Source organism: Lotus japonicus, chromosome 5, assembly GCF_012489685.1.
Source record: "Lotus japonicus ecotype B-129 chromosome 5, LjGifu_v1.2".
Classification (NCBI taxonomy): Eukaryota; Viridiplantae; Streptophyta; class Magnoliopsida; order Fabales; family Fabaceae; genus Lotus; species Lotus japonicus.
The window spans coordinates 34,254,728-34,265,514 of record NC_080045.1 but is presented as its reverse complement, the minus strand read 5'-3'; the positions used below and the strand labels follow the sequence as shown (position 1 = coordinate 34,265,514).

Below are 10,787 nucleotides of genomic sequence, written 5' to 3'. Positions count from 1 at the left end.
TAGCAAATCCTCCAATGTTTGGATAGTTCTCTCAGTTTGCCCATCAGTCTGTGGATGATAAGCAGAGCTTAATCTCAGCCTCGTTCCCAAAGCCTCATGAAGAGCTCCCCACAGATGTGAAGTAAACTTCGGGTCTCTATCGGAAACGATACTTGTTGGCACTCCATGAAGTCGCACAATCTCAGCTATATAAATCTCTGATAGCTTATCCACATTGTACGTAGTTCTCACCGGTATGAAATGAGCCGACTTAGTCAGTCGATCCACGATTACCCAAATCGAGTCATATCCTCTTTGAGTTCTTGGTAACGCCACGACGAAATCCATCGATATGCTATCCCATTTCCATTGAGGTACATCCAAGCTTTGTAGCATACCCGCAGATTTCTGATGTTCCACCTTCGCCTTTTGACAGGTCAAACATGCAGCTACGTATTCTGCCACTTGTCTTTTCATTCCTGGCCACCAAAAATTCACCTTCAAGTCCTGGTGCATCTTTTTCATTCCAGGGTGAATACTCAGCTTACTTTTGTGACCTTCGTCCAGTATCAACCTCCTTAGGTCAGGGTTATTGGGTACGCAAACTCTACCCTTACACCGTAGGATATTGTCACTTCCTACCTTAAATTCCGGGTCCTTACCCTGAATTACCAAATTCCTTTTTCCGAGTAAAAATTCATCTTGTAACTGTTGGTCTCGGATTTCTTCCATCAATCCATTGGTAATCCTGATCATCCCGAACCTCAGTTCTCCCTCGGATACTCTTACGTCCAAACTCAAATCTCGGAATTGTTCCAGCAGTTGTAGCTCCTTCACCATCATTGACGAGATATGCATTTTCCTGCTCAATGCATCAGCAACAACATTAGCTTTTCCAGGATGGTACTGTAAGGTAAAATCGTAATCCTTGAGAAACTCCATCCAACGTCGTTGTCTCATGTTCAACTCCTTCTGGTCAAACAAGTACTTCAAGCTCTTGTGATCGCTAAATATGGTGAAATTGCATCCATATAAGTGATGTCTCCAGATCTTCAACGAAAACACAATGGCAGCAAGTTCTAAGTCATGAGTCGGATAGTTCTTCTCATGAGTCTTCAGTTGTCGTGAAGCATAAGCCACCACTTTCCGATGCTGCATCAGCACACATCCCAAACCTTGATGCGAAGCATCACAGTACACTTCATACGGTTCCTCTGGTTGCGGTAAGACGAGTACAGGTGACGTCGTCAAACGTTCCTTCATTGTCTGAAAGCTAGTTTCGCACGCTTCGGTCCATGCAAAAGGTTGATCCTTTCTCGTAAGTTGAGTCAAGGGTCCAACGATCTTGGCGAAATTCTCAATGAAGCGACGATAGTACCCCGCCAAACCGACAAAACTCCTGATCTCAGTCACGGTCTTTGGCCGTTCCCATGACAACACCGTCTCTACCTTTGCTGGATCCACAGCTATACCTTCTTTAGAGATCACATGGCCCAAGAATTTTACCTCTTCGAGCCAAAATTCACACTTAGAAGGGTTGGCGTACAACTTTGTCTCTCTCAACACTTGTAAAACCTGACGCAAGTGCCCTTCATGATCTTCAGCGTTCTTTGAGTAGATCAGAATGTCGTCGATAAACACCACGACGAATCGATCCAAGAACGGATGGAATGTCCTGTTCATGTAATCCATGAAGATAGCAGGTGCGTTTGTCACCCCAAATGGCATCACTAGATACTCATAGTGTCCATAACGAGTCCGGAATGCCGTCTTCTGGATATCCTCAGTCTTTACTCTAATTTGATGGTAACCCGACTTCAGGTCTATCTTTGAGAATATCGCAGCTCCTCGTAGTTGATCCATCAAATCATCAATTCTGGGTAGCGGATACCTATTCTTGACGGTTACTTTGTTCAGTTGTCGATAGTCGACACAAAGTCTAGATTTCCCATCCTTCTTCTTCACCAATAAGACGGGTGCTCCCCAAGGTGAAACGCTTGGTCGGATGAATCCTTTCGACAGAAGATCCTCAAGTTGAGACTTCAACTCCACCAATTCCGCAGGTGCCATCCGATATGGTGCAATCGAAATCGGTCCTGTTCCCGGTACGATGTCAATAGCAAACTCAATGTCGCGTACAGGCGGCAAACCAGGTACATCGCCAGGAAAAACATCCGCGAAGTCCCTCACAACTGGAATATTACTCACTTCCGAATTTCCTTTACTCTCCAAGCTCAACAAAACTGAATACTCTTGAGATCCTTCATTCAGAGAGACATTAATATGATTGGCGGATAGATACTCGGAAAGATCCGAGTCAGGAAATACCACTCTCTTTCGGCTACAGTCCAGAAGACAATGGTAGTGAGACAACCAGTCCATCCCTAGGATAACATCTAGGTTCTTGAGAGTTAGGCACACTAGGTTAGCATGGTAAACTTTATCCCTATAGGTTACTGGGCAATACATGCATGCAGTATTGGCAAGCAGAGTTTTGGCAGGTGTGGTAACTATAAGATCGAAACTCAAAGCAGTAACGGGAAGTTTTAATCTAGTAGCACATTCCCTAGAGATAAAAGAGTGCGTTGCTCCGGAATCAAAAAGTACAGTTAGGAGATTACCGTCAATCTCGCAACCTCCCCTGATCAGACCATCAACATCTTCAGCTTCTTCACCATCCATGGTGTAGACTCTTGCCTTGGCAGCAGGACGCTTCCCACGAGCAGTGTTTACAGCGGGTTCTGTCTTAGGTGCTCTGCATTGAGCAGCAGTATGCCCCAACTTGTTACAGTTAAAGCATTTGGGCCTCATGTCAGTACAAGCATTGGCATAGTGCCCAGGCTGCCCACATCTGTAACAGGTCATCTCCCTGTTCACAGTCTGACCTCCAGAACCTCCAGCAGTACCCACCATGGGCCTATAAGATCCTGAAGCAATTCCTCTACCTGCAGGACGTTGATACGGCTTCCTACTCTGAAATCTCCCTCTGCCTTGAAAATTTTGAGAGCCCGACCTCATCGGCCCTCCTGTCCCAACACGGTTCAGTCTCCTGTTCTTCATTATCTCCACCTCAGTGGCTTTCTCAACCAAAGTCTGAAAACGAGTGATCCCCAACGGTTTCACCGAGTCTTCAATATCGGGCCTCAGCCCATTCACAAAGCGCTTGCACATGTAGGGTTCATCGACCCCATTGCGGAAGAATCGAAAGTGCTTGGCCAACGATTCCAGCTTGGCAGCATATTCCGGGATGGACATGCTACCCTGACGAAGTGTCAGGAATTGCGACTCACGCTCGTCCCGCGCACTATCTGGAAAATACTTTTCCAGAAAAGCAGCACGAAACGAAGTCCAGTTCACTTCCAGGTTGTTTGCTTCCATCATTCCTCTGGCGCCTCTCCACCAGTACTCAGCATCACCCAACAGTAGAAAGGTTGCCATTCCCACCTTGGCCCCCTCAGCAGTCTGCAATACACCGAAGATCTTTTCAATCTCCTGGATCCAGAGATCCGCTTTGTCCGGGTCCGTACCCCCCGAGAACTTAGGTGGATCCTGTCTCCTAAAATCATTCAGGCCTCTGTTCTGATCCATTGTCACTTCCCTCTGGCGTTGGTGCTGATCACGTGCCTCCTCAGCAGCACGCCTCATAGCATTATCGTTTGCCTGTGCAGTCACAGCTTGGGCCATAGTGGCCATCATCTCAGCTAGTTGGTTAGCGTTCACCATGTTCTGCTAAATTAACACCCAGTTAGTGCTCATCATAAGATAGCATCCAAAATAACTATACAATATGATTAAGCAATAACTTCAAACAATTCTAAGCGAAAAATCGCTTGGCAGACAATCAATTTTTACTCTTCGCAGAGTCACACAACCTAGCACAGAAGACCTATTCCCCAAAGACTCCCGAAAGACTCGACTAAGCTCTGATACCACAAATGTAACACCCCGATTTCGGTGGCGTCACTTTAGTAACCAAAGAAATAACTTAAGCGGAAAAACGTGAATTATTTTTTTTTGATAATGTAAGTTAAGACAGAAAGAGATGAAACTCTAAAACGAAGATAACAGAACTAATATACAATATGATTACAGCCCCCACTGTAAGTTGTAAACCACGTCACGAGTAAACCTCCAGTGACGGAAAGTAAAAGAGAGTAACGCCCGTAGGCAAAAGTACAAACCAAGGTAAAAATACTGTGTCCGCAACACTAAACCTCAAAATCTGAGAACAAGTTGGCCCAGCGGCCTAAGAAAAGACCCCCTAAATCCAACCAGCTCTCTGTGATCTCCATAGGAAACCACACAAAAGCTACCGGTAGGAAAACTACCCTGTCCCCAAAACGGAAGCATGACGGTCAGAGCATCGACACAACTCCTACACTATCCCTACCCGAGGAGCCCACACTAGCACTCGATCCTACATGCTAGCGCGGTCGTCATCCGAATCTGCATCCAGGACGACTAGGTCGACGTACTCAACACTGCCCTCTCTGTCCACCCTAATGCGCTCCCGCACTGGACTCTCGGGCTCGGGGCCCGGAACGAGATCCGCAACGACAGCAGCAGCAGTAGACGGACTAGACTCCGTCGAAGCCCCACCTACTGGCAACTCCTCAGAAGGGTCCTCATCATCTGAAGGAGATGGTGGCGGTGGAGGTACTCCCAAGCCGGGTCCACAGTGTACTCCTGGAGGCAGGTTGAAGCTCACTATGTGCCTCCTCATCACTCCCTCCGTCAAGCGTCCAAATCGGTCGACACGGTCCTCCATGATCCGACCGGTGTAGGTCGCACGGTGGCCCTCGGGATCGACCACCCATGCACCTGGGTCGTCTTGGTCAAGCATCTCGTACCTGGTCCCCCCTGACGGGCTGACCATGGTAAACCAATCCCCCATACTCATCTGACAAATGGCGTAGTCCGCCCAAACACACACAGCAGACGCGAGGGTCAACTCCAAAGAATTATATAATTAATAAAACCAGATATAAATATAGGATAATAAATACTAGCCTCTCAGGCTTATAAGTTTTGGGATAGCTTCCTAGGGTTGCATGTATCACAATAAATATAAAGAGCCATAAAAACAAGTAGCATGCCTCAAAAATAGGATAAACAGTTACCAATCACACTCAGCAACTAAGTTAGCATGTATGTTGCATGAAATGCAATGCTGGGTAACAAAATGCATTCCGGAAGAAGGATGGACATCAACGAGACGGCCCTAACACCAGCCACGGTGGGTACCTTCCTGCTCGCGTGTCTCTTACACCACACAAAAGTAGTCAGATCAGCAGTGAACCCGTAGGTCTGCCATTCCGTCTGCTACTGAGGACCACCGTAGTGTCCTAAATATGGAAATCCGGGTCTTATGACCATTTTGGAATCCACCGAGGTCCGGTATCACGCCGTGTATTAACCTCAAAATGAGTGCATGAATGCAAGTGATTAGCCAAACAACGTCTCCGACCTCACCCGACACGTCGCCACGTGTTCTAGATTAACTTAAAGTCTCTAAAAGAATACCCTAAGGTAAATGTCGATTCTGCGACAAAATACAATTAATCATAAACAAAAGAGTGCAGCCACTCACGACAACTCTTCGAGTCATCAATGCTCTCACGAAGTCTCACGCTTCTGTGGAGTCTCACACATTCACAAAGTCTCACGCTTCAGTGAAGTTTTATGCTTTCACAAGGTCTCACGCCTCAGTGAATTTACACACTTGCACGAAGTCTCACGCTTCAATGAAGTTTCATGCTGTTCACGAGGTCTCACGCCTCAGTGAAGATCCATGCTTTCCACAAGGTCTCACGCCTCAGTGGAGTATCACGCATTCACAAGGTCTCACACCTCCGTGAAGCTTCTCGGCTCATCCCTTGGATGGCTAAACAAACTGCTCCCAGAGCGAATGAGTATCAACATACCCAAAACTCGAAATCTTCCCAACACTTGGATCCGACGACACTTCTCATTTTCCAAAACTAAACTTCAATCCAAAGCTTGCATCCGAGATTGTTATCTTTATTTAAAGGTTTAGAGGTTGTTTAATATCTTATGAATTTCTTTATAAAAATAGCTCTTTTTAGTCTTATCGTATTCCCTATGAGTTCAAAGTTCCCATAAACCCAAGTAATTCCCTGAGAAGGTCTCGATCCATTGGAGCATGACAAGGTCCGAACTCCGTTCGTCCTTTTTAAAACTCTCTCAAAATCTCATAAAAATTCGGCATGACCTGCCCGCAATCCTCACTTTTCAGAATCTCAGGTACAAGTGTAATAGCATCATTGAAACAGCTCAACCAAAAGACATAAACAGCATATTCCAACACATCCTAAGTTAACCATGTAGCACATAGCATGTGAATCATTTAGCACACAATATCATGGCATCAAGTACTCAACAAGTTCGGCCGAAGCCTCAGAAATCATTTCAGACATTTAGCAATTAGGTGCATAACACATAAATCAAGTCGAATTTCATCGACACCTAAAGCATTATCTAGTAATTCAGAGAGTAGCCCTCACCGGTGGGTCTTCCAGCTTCCTCCTCAAAATGTTCTTCAAGCTCTTCTCCTTGGTTTCTTGGAATCTCCTCAAACGAACCTTAAGCAAAAATCACAGAAATCAACACCAAGAGTCAGAAACTCAGCAATCAAAGAGTCCTAGGGTTACACAGTACACTACTACCTCCGTGGTATGACAATCTAACGCGTTAAGACAAGTTTTCGAAAAATCGGATTCTCCTCCCCCCTTGATATAGCTCTCGGCCACTTTCCTTAATTGGGAGGGTCGATTTTTCTTCGATCAAACTTGGTTCCTAGGTTAACATAAGCCGTAACTAAGACGGTTCTAGGCTCGGAAGAATTTTCGGATCGAAAACTGATATAGGGGTAGTTTGGTCATTATTTTTAGCTCAGAATTTCAAAATTGGATTTTTGAAAAACAAATTGGATGGGGACGTCCACAACGACGTTTATGACGACAAATCCTACTAGCACTAAGCCAAGTCGATAGATTAGAGCGTAAAGGTTGCGACTTTGGCGAAAAATGGGTATTTAGGGTAGAAATTGATCCCGGCGGCATTTCGTCGACATTTGACAAAATCTAATCCGCAGAACACGCTCAGGAGCATGCAGGGAAGAAGTCTAGACGCTGAAATCAACTGATTTGAACAGTTTTTCAAAAACCTCAAAATTTTGAACTCAGAAAGTCGCAGGAGAAATGGACAGAAACGACGATTCGAAGGAGAGTATAGATTACCTACCTCGAGGTCTTCGATTAGTGACGAACGGTGAAGCAAACGGGCAAGAAACGACGAAGATCCGGATCTCTCTCTCTCTCTAGAAACTCGCGGCTTGGAGGGGTGGGGAAATTGGGTTTTGTGAAAAAAATCTAATTTTTCAACTATTTATAGGTTTTGGAAAAAACGGAAAAATGATTTTTTTGCGATTCCGATTTTTCCTGCGCGTTCCTCTGCGCATTCTAAGATAGGTTCTGGCGACAGAATTCCAGAACTCAAAATAGAATTCTTGGAATTAAACCAAAAGATCCAAAATCGGCATAGGTCGGTGTAAGTCGGTTTATCCCGAAAAACTACTTTTTGCAGTGATCGTCGGATGAGAAAACTTCCTTCTGAAGAAAGATTAGGAATGATGAGAGAAGTAGGAGAACGCGGGTGGAATCTTCATTTGAGTTTCCGGATAGAAAAAGTCTTCATCGTCTGTCGATCTTAGGTTTTTCGAACTATCAGGGATTCCGTTTCGGCAAACTTCCGAGAATTGGAATTTGACGTTCGTACATTCCAGGATTTCGCATCGAAATGGTTGTTTAAGGACGGAAAAGAGAAGTTCTAACATTTCTCTGAGGATTTTTGGAATTAGTTTCCATCGTGTCCTAAAGCGTAAATTAACTATACACTAATACCTTCGACCTAGGATTAAGCGTATGTTAGTCGTGCTATAACTCTTTCGGTTTTTCGATACATTCTTGGACTTTTCCTGAACCTCTTTCCTTCCCAAATTTATCTTAATCAAATAACTTATTTATTTTATTCACTTATCCAAAACGTTAAAACTTGGGCCTTACAGAATTTTACTGTTTTAAGAACTTGCAAACTCTAGACTTAAATCAACAATTCTCACTCACAATCCCTGTGGTTCGATATTTTAAAACCCGGAGGTATTCGTACACTTGCGAATTGACCAACAAGTTTTTGGCGCCGTTGCCGGGGATTGTTTGTGGTTTTCGGTTTAAGTTAAAGAGTTTGTTTGTTTGTTTTACTAAGCATTGCATTGAATAGGTGTTACTAACCTTTTCTCTGTTTTTGTGATTTCAGTTTATGCATAGTAGGCTTGGCACGGATCCATTGCTGTTTGATCCGGAGCCTGAACGTACTCTTCGCCGTCGTCGAGCCCAACAAAGGCTTGAAGCCATGGCTGCTCATATGACGGAGGAGGAGATGCAAGCCTACATTGAAGAAAGAGTTAATGAGGCTCTTGCTCAAAGACTTCAAGAGCAAGAGTTGGAGAATGCCAATCGTTCTCTCAGAGACCTCACCTCGGCTGCCATGAGCTACGATTATCCGGGCAGCATAGTTTCCCCCGATGGCACGGGAAATTTTGAGCTGAGGCCGGCATTCATTAATTTGGTGAGCCAAAATCAGTATGGTGGAGGTACTCTCGAAGATCCTCATGCACACATGGAGCGGTTTATCCGCAATTGCAACACCTACAGAGTTCAGAATATTTCAGCGGACACCATCCGCTTGAGTTTATTCCCTTTTTCATTGAGGGATACTGCTGAAGAGTGGTTGAATTCTCAGCCCCAAGGGAGCATGACATCTTGGGAAGACTTGGCTGAGAAGTTCACCACAAGGTTTGTTCCAAGAGCCCTCTTGAGAAAGCTCAAGAATGACATCATGACTTTTTACTCAATCCACCGATGAGAATCTCTATGAAGCTTGGGAGAGGTTCAAGAAGCTCTTGAGGAGGTGTCCTCAACATAACCTTACTCAAGCTGAGCAAGTAGCAAAGTTCTATGATGGTCTCCAATATTCTTCGAGGTTTGGTTTGGATGCGGCTTCAAGTGGAGAGTTCGATGCCTTACTTCCACAAGTGGGGTATGAGCTGATTGAGAAGATGGCTATAAGAGCCATGAACTCTAGTAATGATCGCAAAGCCCGAAGAGGAGTCCTTGAGGTTGAAGCTTATGATCAACTTATAGCCTCCAACAAGCAACTCTCCAAGCAAATGAATGAGATTCAAAATCAAATGAAGAACACCAAGATTGGTCGTCGAGTTGCCAAGGTGGAGTGTGTGACTTGTGGAGGGCCACATGACAGCGAAGAATGCATAGAGACTAGACCGGAGGAGGAAGTGAAGGATATGGGTCAAGCTCGGAATGACCCATTTTCAAATACTTACAATCCAGGATGGAGGAATCACCCTAATTTTTCTTGGAGGCAGGGTAATAATGGGCAAGGAAATGGCTTTCAAAGACAATTTCCTAGCCAAGGATTTCAAGGCCAAAGCTCAAGACAACCTCAAGAGCGAGGAGAAGGCGAAGGTGGTGGTTCCAAGAAGAGCTTAGAAGAGTTGGTGGAAACTTTCATCAACCGGACGGAGAATAATTACAAGAATCAAGAGGCGGCTATCAAGAATCTTGAGAATCAATTTGGCCAGCTGGCCAAGCAAATAGCCGAGAGACCTCAAGGTAAATTTCCTTCCGACACTATCCCCAATCCTAAGCAAGAAAATGCCTTTGTTGTAGCCACTAGAAGTGGGAGAGTGATGAGTGAATTGAAGAAAAAAACAGAGGGAGAAAAGAGAGAGGAGATAGTGGGAGGAGAAGTAGTTGTGCCTATTAAGGTGAGAGAGGAAGTTGATCTTACTCCTGAAACTAGCAAGGTTCCGTTCCCTAAAGCATTGGCTAAGAAGAGCTTAGATAAAAAGTTCTCAAAATTTGTTGATGTTTTCAAAAAGCTCCACATTAGTATTCCTTTTGCCGATGCTTTGGAACAAATGCCTAAATATGCTAAGTTTATGAAGGATATTCTGCATAAGAGAAGAAGATTGAAGGGAGTAGATGAGACGGTGTTGATGACGGAGGAATGTAGTGCCATTTTGCAGCGGAAGATGCCTAAGAAAAGAAGGGACCCCGGAAGTTTCACTATTCCGGTAGAAATTGAAGGCATGGAGGATGTGGAAGCCTTGTGTGATCTTGGAGCGAGCATCAATTTGATGTCGCTCACCATGTTTGAAAGGCTTAACCTAGGAGAGGTTACTCCAACCATGGTCTCCTTGCAAATGGCGGATCGATCCCTCAAGACTCCATATGGGATTGTGGAGGATGTAATGGTGCGGGTGGACAAGTATGTGTTCCCCGTGGATTTTGTTGTGCTTGATATGGAGGAGGATGAGAAGATTCCTCTCATTCTTGGTCGACCTTTCTTAGCTACTGGTAGAGCTAAGACTGACGTTGACAAGGATCACCTCATTCTCCGTGTTGGTAAGGAAAAGGTACGGTTTTCTGTTTTTAATCCTATGATTGAGACTAACCATGACAATGACTTTGTCTGTGATGTGATTAGAAGCAGGTCAAAGGTTTCAGAAGAGACCCCCAAAGTTAATGCCCAAATTGATGAGTTCCATCCGGCTCTCATCAAGCTTGTTAATGGTAACAAGTATGGGGGGTCCAAGTACGAGAACTTACATGCTCATATGGTGAAGTTTACCCAAGCTAGCACCCTTGCTAAGATTGAGGGCGTTTCAAGTGATGAAGTGAAGATTAAACTCTTCCCTCATTCTTTGA

At 44.7% G+C, this 10,787-nt stretch overlaps 1 non-coding gene across 1 annotated transcript; it reads right to left on the bottom strand.

The window, feature by feature from the left end:
* Window positions 1–8,877: 8,877 nt before the first annotated feature.
* Window positions 8,878–8,985, bottom strand: LOC130721626 (small nucleolar RNA R71). Its single transcript, XR_009013552.1, has one exon. It is a non-coding gene; the product is annotated as a small nucleolar RNA R71 (small nucleolar RNA).
* Between the last annotated feature and the right edge of the window lie 1,802 nt (window positions 8,986–10,787).